General features: G+C 42.7%; 1 pseudogene; it reads left to right on the top strand.

The window, feature by feature from the left end:
- Positions 1-1,261: 1,261 nt before the first annotated feature.
- On the top strand, positions 1,262-9,893 carry LOC147883128 (uncharacterized; annotated as a pseudogene).
- Positions 9,894-10,292: the final 399 nt, after the last annotated feature.

Below are 10,292 nucleotides of genomic sequence, written 5' to 3'. Positions count from 1 at the left end.
TGGTGAAACTTGTATTCAAAGCCTTGTGCAATGGCTATCTACTCAAAGGAATCAATGGAATGCAATGGCCATGGCTTATGGCATGGTGGAATGGAATGCACAAGATCATGTTAGTAGTCATTGGTCAATGCTATGCTCATTTTAATGGTAAATTGCTTATATCCCCTCACACACATTCTACATGGTTAGGAGTCCACATGGTCATTGATACTAAATCAAATGTGGTTCTACAAAGGGGAAAGATAAAAGTTTGAATCTTAGATAGGATATGGGTGAAGATTCTATTACTGTGGATGAACAAATATTGGAGGGTCAGAGAGTAGCATGCAGTCATTTGAGTAGCTAGCATGTGGTCAACATGATTTGCACTGTGTACCTTGAATTCCATAAAGTAGCATGCATTCCACATAGTTTCATGCATTCCATTGCTTGGCATTTCATCCATTGTGTTAAATTCATCCCACTAAGTAGCATGCAATGCTTCATGTAGCAAGTTTGTTGGAATTTGAATGAATGCTATTTTTTTTACTTTAACTTTTTGTGGTCTCTTACTGAAGTTAAGAATTGTCTATGTTTTCTAGATTTGTTTACTACTGTCTAATGCTAGACTTCTTTTTTTTTGAAGCAATCTTGCAGGTCGAGGAAAACCAAGAGGGAGCAAATGAGGTAAAAGAGGGGACCAAAGAAAGGGAAGAGAGCCATCTCCTGAACATTTGAAAGCTCGAGAGGATCTGCTCGTCCTTGAAGAAATGTAGAGCAAAGAAGGTGGGAATGCAATGGGTGATGAAATAGATACTCTTTTGGGAATCCATGCAGATTGTTCCTTACATTGTATGTCTAGAGATTGTTCCTCTTGGAGAAGAGACAATACATGAGCATATATTATACTTAGATAAAGGAGAGGACATTCTACCTAAAACTAGAATGTTCAATTGCTTTGAGCCCCCTCCCATTCCATTATGCCAGCTGATCCCATATGCAAAAGTGAGGGGACTAAGAGATGATGTGTCTAGATTGAAGGCTGCCTTTAAAAGAGAAGGGTATGTGTACGGATAAAGGAGCTTTCATAGTTTCATGCTGGACATCTACTAGAGAGGGAACATTTGTGTCTGAGGACATTATGCAAGAATGGGATCCCATTTGGAGAATTGTGAATGAAGAATATGAAGCAGAGATAGCAGGAAGTCAAATTCATCAAAATCTTTCAAATAGAATGTTCTATGTCTGGGAGGGAAACCATCGAATGGCTGCATGGCAATCTATGATAAGAGAGAGCTACTCCCATACTAGAGAGAAACACTATAGGGTTTTGTGTACTATCATTGATCCAACAAGAGTCAATGAAATAGCTTTTCTTTTTACCCTACAAAGAATGAACTTGTAAGTGTTGAGAGTTCACGCTCAACATCATGTGATCATGTGTGCATAGCACCATCACGTGATCATATGTGCATAGCACTAACCTTATAGAGTGCTATAAAGGAAAGGGTTAGATCCCCTAACCCTAACCCTAAAAGGGTTTGTATATATTCTATTTTTTCAACTAATTCTAGTGTACAGTTAGTCATTTGTGGTGTGCTCTCTAGCTGTGCCCTCTCTCCTCATCTCCACTCTTCTCCTCTCCCCTCTTCATATTTTGTCATGGTATCAGAGCATGGTTCTGCCTTCCGCTGAGGCGCCATTCTTTGTGAGAGTGTGAGAGAGATTGTGAGATTGAGAGTTCTCTTGAGTGATTGTGAGATCCTTCCCTTCACTTCTGTTGAGAGAAATTTCCGTCCATTTGAGAGGAATTTCTGTCCATTCATTTTGTGAGAGTTTCATTGAGAGATTCATTCGATTCTCTATTCCGTTCATTCTTCCGTGAGAGTGAGAGTTCTTCTCTTCCGAAGAGAGAGATTTAGATATATCTGTTTTATATTTGTGTGAGAGAGTTTTGTGATTTATGAGAAAGAAAGGTTTCCTTGAGATGTGTGAAGTTCTCTGAGAACTTTTGTGAGTGAAAGAGAGAGAGCTTGAGAGAAGGGCAAGAACTTAGAGCTCCCACCTGCAACAGAGACCCAACATCAACGTCGACCACCGAGCAGCATCACCGGATCCAACACTCAAGCTTCTATCTAAGGCTTCAAGCAAAGCCCATGACTCGCTTAGCCAAAGCTTGGACTCCACAGCTCTAAGGCTCTAAGCCTCCCAATACAACGACTGCAGCTTGTGAGCCTCCAACGACCTGAGGCTTCAAGCAGCGAAGACTCCAACGCAGCGCCAACGAGCCCCTCGTAAGCCATCTGTAGCCACCTACGAGAAGGCTGCGCCAAGCTTCTGACAACTCCAAGCCTCTCCAACGAGCAATGCGCTTCTTCACGGTCGATGCTCCAACGAGACGCAACGGCTGAGGGTTGCAATGACCTTGCCCACGAATCTTCTCTTTCGCAAGCGCACACGGGCAACTAATGACCTTCAGCTGCAACGACCCTCCTACCTCTCCAAACAGCAACGCAGACGGGCTCTCAGCCTCTTGTATCACGGGCCACCTCCATCGTCATCTTCTCCGTCGATCGGCCGCCGCTAGCCTCACGCCTCGAATAGCTGTCTCCAAGCCTACGCGGCTCCTCCATGACTCTTGAACGACCTTAACCTGTAGACCAAAGAGCAGCGCTCTGGCCCAGCCTCTCCTCCACGGACCCTGCAAACTCCAATGAAGCTTCACGACAGCCGCCGTCGCCAACGACTCCAAGCTTCCATCGCCAACTTTAGTCCGTTTGGCGACCTCAGCGATCTCCATTGGTGCTCCAACTCAAAATTCCGTCGATGCCATCGATTTTCTATCGCTGTTTTTGAGCTCCGTCGACTCACAGATTTTCTCTGCAATCCAAGGTTTTCCAACCTTGGAAACAGACACGTGGCAAGAACCTTATCCCAGGTGACCTCACACCCTTGGGCTTGGTCATGAAGATGCCACATCATCTTATTTGGTTCAGTTAACTCGGGTACCGTAACCTTGGTTAGAGAGTGGATAAGGTTGGTTAACTTACCACAAGTCAAGTTTACCATAGGTCATTGAACCATGGTTAAACTACCTTAACTCAATCTTATCTGCCATGTCATCATCTTATCCAGTGACACGTCATCACTGCCACATCAGCTGCCATGTCATCACTACCACGTCAGCTGCCACATCATCACTGCCACGTCAGCTGCCATGTCATCACTGCCACATCAGCACTGCCACATCAGCACTACCACGTCATTTGTGCCATGTCATCAGTGCCACATCATTAGTGCCACATCACCCTGCTGACATCATCAGTGCCACTTCAGCACTGCCACCTCAGTAGTCCAGTCAGCACTGACCCCTGCAGGCACAGTCCCTTGCCAGGCACACTGTGCACACACTGCACGTGCACACTCCTGCCACCTCAGCACAGAGCTTCACTGGCACACCTCTTGCTAAGCACAGTGCCACATCATCACTGCATGTGACTCACAGTGACACATCATCATTGAGCACCATTTGCACTCCTTTTGCCCCTCCACCTAGATCAAGTCATATCTCTTGATCCAGGAAGAATTTGAGGGTGCTCCAAAAAGGAAAGTCGCTCAATTTTTCGTGCTCTACGCGCTCGTTACATCACGCACACATTTCGGTGCAAGTTACACTCACATTTGAGCCTCGCCTACAAAACCACTTCCTTCACGCACACTTGCCTCTACATCGACGCATCTGACCCAGCACTTAAAAAGAACAAAGGAAAAGGAATTATTTGCTGCTCTTTCATCGATCGACGATTGGTTTAGATCTAGATCAGAGTAGACTAGATTGCCATAGAGGGGACGCTTTGAATTCCCCAAGTTGCCAATCTAAGCCATGCCCGAAATTCCCGACTAGTACCTACTCGGAGTCAGTCCATACGCTCACATCCGATTTCACATCATTACATTACCTGAAATCCTACGTTCATCAGTTCAGTGAGCAGACTTCAGAGTTCAGAGGCATTGCAGATTGATTCAGTGGGCAGATAGCACTTGATTTCACACACACATGCCACCATTGTAAAGCCTATTTGGCTATCTCACGGCATCGTGCACATCATTTTTTCAGCCTTGTAAAGCCTCTTGGCTATTCCTGGCATCATTGCCACAAGCCTTGTAACACAGATCAGATCTTGTATACTGTAGTTCTATCTTCACCGACGGTACAGAGATTTCACTTGGCATCTTCAGTGTATTTGCAGTTGATTCATACAGAGTTTTTCAGGACACTTTTGAGTACATTGTTTGCACCATGTCGACTAGCAACCTCAATCTGGAGGCATCTGCTAAGTTAGACAACTCCAATTACGGTACATGGAAATACCGAATGGAGACCATTCTTGTGCTTCAGGACAAATGGGAGTATGTCGATGGATCCATACCTAGACCATTGGCCGATCCAGCCACCAGTAGCTCTACTCCATCTGTTGTCACAGCACCAGCAACGGGATCTACATCGGGATCTACATCTACACAAACAGTTTCCGCACCAGTAGCAGATCCTGCCATTGCCCGAGCTCAAGCAGAATGGGATAAGAAAGACAAGTATGCCTATCACCTGATCAAGCAGAATGTGCAAGATGTCATGCTAGGACAGCTCAACACAGTCAAGACATCAAAAGAAGCATGGGATATGTTCGTAGCTCTCTACGAGTCCAAGAACACATCCAGGATTCTCACCTTGAGAAACCAGATCAACCAGAGTTTCCGCAACAGTAGTGAAACCGGTCATGCTTATGTACTCCGCATCAAAGACTACAACAATCAACTTGCAGCAGCAGGAGAGACTATGAATCCCGCAGAAATGGTTCAAGTAATCCTGAATGGACTAGGAGAAGGATATGAGAATCTAGTCCAGAGTATTGCCATCCAACGGCAAATTCCAACACTGGAAGAACTTCAGTCAGTTCTACTTGGTGAAGAACTCAGGACTCAGGCCATTCAAGCACGTAAAGGTCATTCTAATGATCAGGCATTCACAGCTTCAGACAGAAGCAGAGGCAAAGGCAGAAACAGAGGTAGATCATATCAAAAAAGTGGTCATCATCAACAAAGTCAAAATCAGCATCAGCATCAGCATCATCCTCAGCAACATCAGAATCAGCAAAGAGGAAATCATTCCAACCGAGAAAGATTTCAAGGACGAGGGAATGCATCCACCAATGTGTCAAACATTCAATGCAACTATTGTCACAAGTTTGGACACTATGAAAGAGATTGCCGCAAGAAGCAGTATGACCAAGGCGGTCAATCCAGCAGTAATCGAGGGAATTCCCGAGGAAGAGGAAATCATCGTGGTGGACATTCTAGTCATAGTCATTTTGCAAATGAACATGGCAATATGTTTCTTGCAAGTGAGGAATTGCATCAGACTGATACAATGCACCTAGACACTGATTTCAATCCCAAAGAGGATTTCAGCTATCAAGTCGACCAAGTGGAACAGGATCCTTGGTACATTGACAGCAGTGCATCATCTCATATGACAAATCATCAGGAATGGTTCACAGAAATGAAGCCATTAGAAGGTCAAAAGAATGTCATCTACACAGCAGACAATACACCGAATCCGGTTCAAGGGACAGGTGTTATCCCTATGAACAATTTCACTGGTACAAAAGGATTAGTCAAAGATGTGCTCTATGTTCCGAAGCTCAGCAAGAACCTTTTGTCAGTAGGTCAAATGACGGAACACAACTACAAAGTCATCTTCGACGGTGATGAATGCACTATCAGAGACAAATCCAAAAGAGGTCAGCTAGTAGCAAAAGGTGTCAAGGAAGGACGCTTATACAGGATGCTAGCTACAGTACCAGATAAGCATGCCATGTCAGCTCAAATGCAACAGATGCCACTATCTGCAAAATGGCACAAGAGATATGGTCATGTCAACTTCAAGTACTTGTTAGATCTCTGGAATCAAAATATGGCAATTGGGATTCCGAAGCTACAGTTTCTTGGAAAAGTTTGTGAAGCATGCTGCTTCGGCAAACAAAAGCAAACCAACTTTGTCAGAAGTACCTCTCGTGCACGAGGTATCCTTGATTTGATTCATACAGATGTATGGGGTTATGCCCAGACCCGCAGCATCAATGGTTCACTTTATTACTTGACCTTCATCGATGACTACAGTAGATATTGTTGGGTCTACTTTCTGAAAGAGAAATCTGAAGTGTTTGCCAGATTTCAAGAATTCAAAGCCATGGTAGAAAACCAAACAGGCAGAAAGATCAAGGTCATGAGATCAGACAGAGGAGGTGAATACATGTCTTCAGCATTCATGAACTTTTGCAAAACTCACGGCATTCGAAGACAATTCACATGTGCAGATACTCCTCAGCAAAATGCAATAGCTGAAAGGAAGAATGGGACTTTAGCAGACAGTGCTAGAGCAATGCTTAGTGAAAAGCATCTTCCGAATCAGTATTGGGCAGAAGCAATAGCTACAGCTAACTACTTGCTTAATCGGCTTCCTACCGAACCGATACAAGGTATGACTCCTTATGAAGCATTCACTGGACACAAGCCACGCATTGGGCATCTCCGCATATTTGGTTGCATAGCATATGCCCACATACATGATGATCATTGCAGGAAATTGGATGCGAAGTCACGCAAATGCATCATGGTTGGCTACAGTGAAGAAAGCAAAGCATACAAATTGTATGATCCCATCAACCGCAAAGTCATTATCTCCAGAGATGTAATCTTCGATGAGGAATCAGAATGGAAAACCTCACCTACACAGGAGATAGAAGCATCGACTTCACAGTCATCTACAGAACAGGTTGATGAAGAAGAGCAAGAATTGCCAGCAACACCCCAAGCAGTGTCACAGTAGCTTAGACGGTCTACTAGGGAAAGCAGACCACCAGCCAGATTGACATATGCTCAGAAAGGCAAAGCAATTCAGGTGGAAACCACCAACTATGCTCTTATGACTACCATCATGGCTACAGAAGAGCCTGTGTACTTCGAAGACGCAGTAGATAAGCCAGAATGGCAAACTGCTATGAATGAAGAAATGGATGCTTTGTATAAAAATAACACTTGGGAATTATGCGACCTTCCACCAGGAAAGAAGGCCATAGCCAACAAATGGGTATACAAAGTGAAGTACAATCCAGATGGCAGTATTCAGAGATACAAAGCCAGATTAGTTGCAAAAGGATTTGCACAACAATATGGCCAAGATTATGATGAGACTTATGCTCCAGTAGCAAAGATGGATTCCATATGGTTCTTGATATCACTAGCGACACTCAGTAAATGGAATGTGTATTAGCTCGATGTCAAGAATGCATTTCTCAATGGTTATCTAGACGAGGAAGTCTACATGCAACAACCAGCAGGTTATGTTGAACCAAGACAAGAGAACAAGGTTTGCCATCTCAAGAAAAGTCTCTATGGCTTAAAGCAAGCCCCCAGAAGTTGGTACAGCCGAATTGACAAGTAAATTCACTGATCTGGGCTACATGAAGTCCAATGCAGATCATACTCTCTACTACAAAGTTCAAGGGGAAGATATTACTATTGCACTTTTGTACGTAGATGATCTGATTGTGACATGAAGCAAGGATAGCTTCATCAGAAAACTAAAACAAGACTTATCTGCAGAGTTCGACATGAAAGATCTTGGACTTATGCACTATTGTCTTGGAATTGAGTTCTGGAGAGATTCAGATAGCACATTCATGAGGCAGCTCAAATATGTTGACAGTCTCCTGAAGAAGTTTCATATGGCAGATTGCAAGATTGCAGCCACTCCCATGGAACAGAGTTTGAAACTTACTAAAGATTCAGAAAAGCCTACAGTCAATGACAGATACTACAGGCAACTTATTGGATCTCTTATATATCTGACAATCACACGGCTAGATATTTGTTATGCAGTAAGCTCACTAGCACAGTTTATGGCAAATCCAAAACAGTCTCACTGGAATGCAGCCAAAAGAGTCTTGAGATACATCAGAGGTACAAGACAATTTGGGATAGAATACAGAGGAAGTCATCCACGGTTGCATGGATACTGTGATAGTGACTATGCTGGAGATCATGAGACCAGGAGATCGACACAGGGATATGCATTTTTCCTTGGTCAAGGTGCTATATCATGGTTGTCAAACAAACAGCCAACTGTTTCTTTGTCTTCGACTGAAGCAAAATATAGAGCACTCACTACAGGTGCATGTGAGGCTATATGGCTCAGAAGACTATTGTCAGAAACAGATTACTTTGATGAATCAAAGCCAACAACAATATACTGTGATAATCAATCGGCTCAAGCATTGGCCAAAAATCCAGTATATCACTCCAGAACAAAGCACATTGATGTCAGAGAGCACTTCATCAGAGAAAGAGTGTTACTTGGTGACATCACACTGCAGCATTGTGATAGCAAAGAAAATGTTGCAGACATCTTTACCAAACCACTCGGTAAAGAGCTATTCGAGAAACACCGACTAGCTCTTGGTTTGATGCAGAGGAAGGACATTCCCATTAAAGGGGTGTGATGGAATGTAATGCTCAGTCCTTCTTCGATTCCCCAGAATCATCATCTTGAGGGAAGGCCTACTTCATGATGTTGATCTTGAGGGAAGGTGTTGAGAGTTCACGCTCAACATCATGTGATCATGTGTGCATAGCACCATCACGTGATCATATGTGCATAGCACTAACCTTATAGAGTGCTATAAAGGAAAGGGTTAGATCCCCTAACCCTAACCCTAAAAGGGTTTGTATATATTCTATTTTTTCAACTAATTCTAGTGTACAGTTAGTCATTTGTGGTGTGCTCTCTAGCTGTGCCCTCTCTCCTCATCTCCACTCTTCTCCTCTCCCCTCTTCATATTTTGTCAGTAAGTGCTTCAAAATTATATTTCTTGTGTTTTCTCTTCTTTGGGACTTTTGGCTTTAATTGGTTTTGACATGCTTTTATATTTCAACATGAATACATATGCATTGGTGGTCACATCTATCAGGGATGAGCTCGCTAATTTCTTGAATATTTGTTCTGTAGATCATGAAAGCTACATGAAGGAACTTCTTGAGAAGGATAGGAATTTAATATTTCAAATATGGAAAAAATATACTAAGGGGAGTGAGCCTTGGTATCCTCTTAGTAGAAGATACCTTGGGAAGTTGATGTACAATGTAAGTTACATTTGTTTGGTTGATCATCTTGTTAGTTGCTCTATTTGTGGGCTTTCTTTACTCACATGTTTATTTTTTGGTTGACAACTTCAAATATCCCAGTCATTAAACAAGAAGCCTGAGCAAGCAAAATTGACTTGTTTTGTGTGGAAGAGCTTGAGAAGCTTGAGGAGAAGGAGCTTGGAGAGCTTGTTGCTCGTTATGGTGATAGGACATGCAAGGTAATTCATTACTTCATGTGTATGAATAAAAATAGGCAAGATGATTTCCATTCTATGTGTTTGAATGTGATCAATGATTCTTATGTCATTATTGTGTGATTTCTTCTTTCCCCTTAGATGCTGAACATACTTGACCCAAAATTGGAGGATAAATGGTGGGAAAAAGTCCTATCTCTTGGGTGGGGACCCAATAGCTTTGCCACATTGGATAAATTGAGCGTGCTAGCATTGTATGATGCCCCCATTCATACAAAGATAGTATGACTATCCTTACGAGAGGTAAGCAAGGCAACCAAGATGGCTTATGGTCTTGCTCGAGTGGATCACACATATAGAGTGTAAGTATTTAGTGGTTATTAAATTGATATATGTCTTACATTCATTTCTATTTCATGATGTTAAATTTCAAATTCTTGTTTCAGTTGGTTGCGAAGAGAAGCGCTCCTTGAAAAATTTGGTCAGGAGTCCCAGGATCTTCTTATTGATTTTTAGGATATCATGGGTGCAGTGGTTGTTCCTCCAAAGTGCTCTCTATATGATTATTATGAGGAGGTCAAACTTGAGGCATGAAATTTTCTTTTTACTTTGTAGTGCAAAAGGGATAAGAGTGAAGAGAAGACCACCTCAAAGAAAGTGGAATTGTAGGATATGGTGGCAAAGAGGCTTCTATATTGGTGATACATAATTCAAAACCCTTTGTCACTGCTTCTATGATGTTTATGTGCTATGATGTTTGACACTTATGTTTTTATTATTTCTTTCCAGTTACTTTGCTCATTTGAAAGAAAAGGAACATCTTTTTCCATTCTTGTTATGGCTTGGTAGTGGGTGCTAGTCAGTAATGATGAGTCATGCATGTATCCACTTGCCCTTTAGAGCCTCTCTAGATGG

Source organism: Dipteris shenzhenensis, chromosome 28, assembly GCF_047967505.1.
Source record: "Dipteris shenzhenensis isolate YYH24624 ecotype China chromosome 28, Dip_SZ_1.0, whole genome shotgun sequence".
Lineage (NCBI taxonomy): Eukaryota > Viridiplantae > Streptophyta > Polypodiopsida > Gleicheniales > Dipteridaceae > Dipteris > Dipteris shenzhenensis.
The sequence above is the reverse complement of the archived record's forward strand: the minus strand, read 5'-3'. Positions and strand labels throughout refer to the sequence as shown.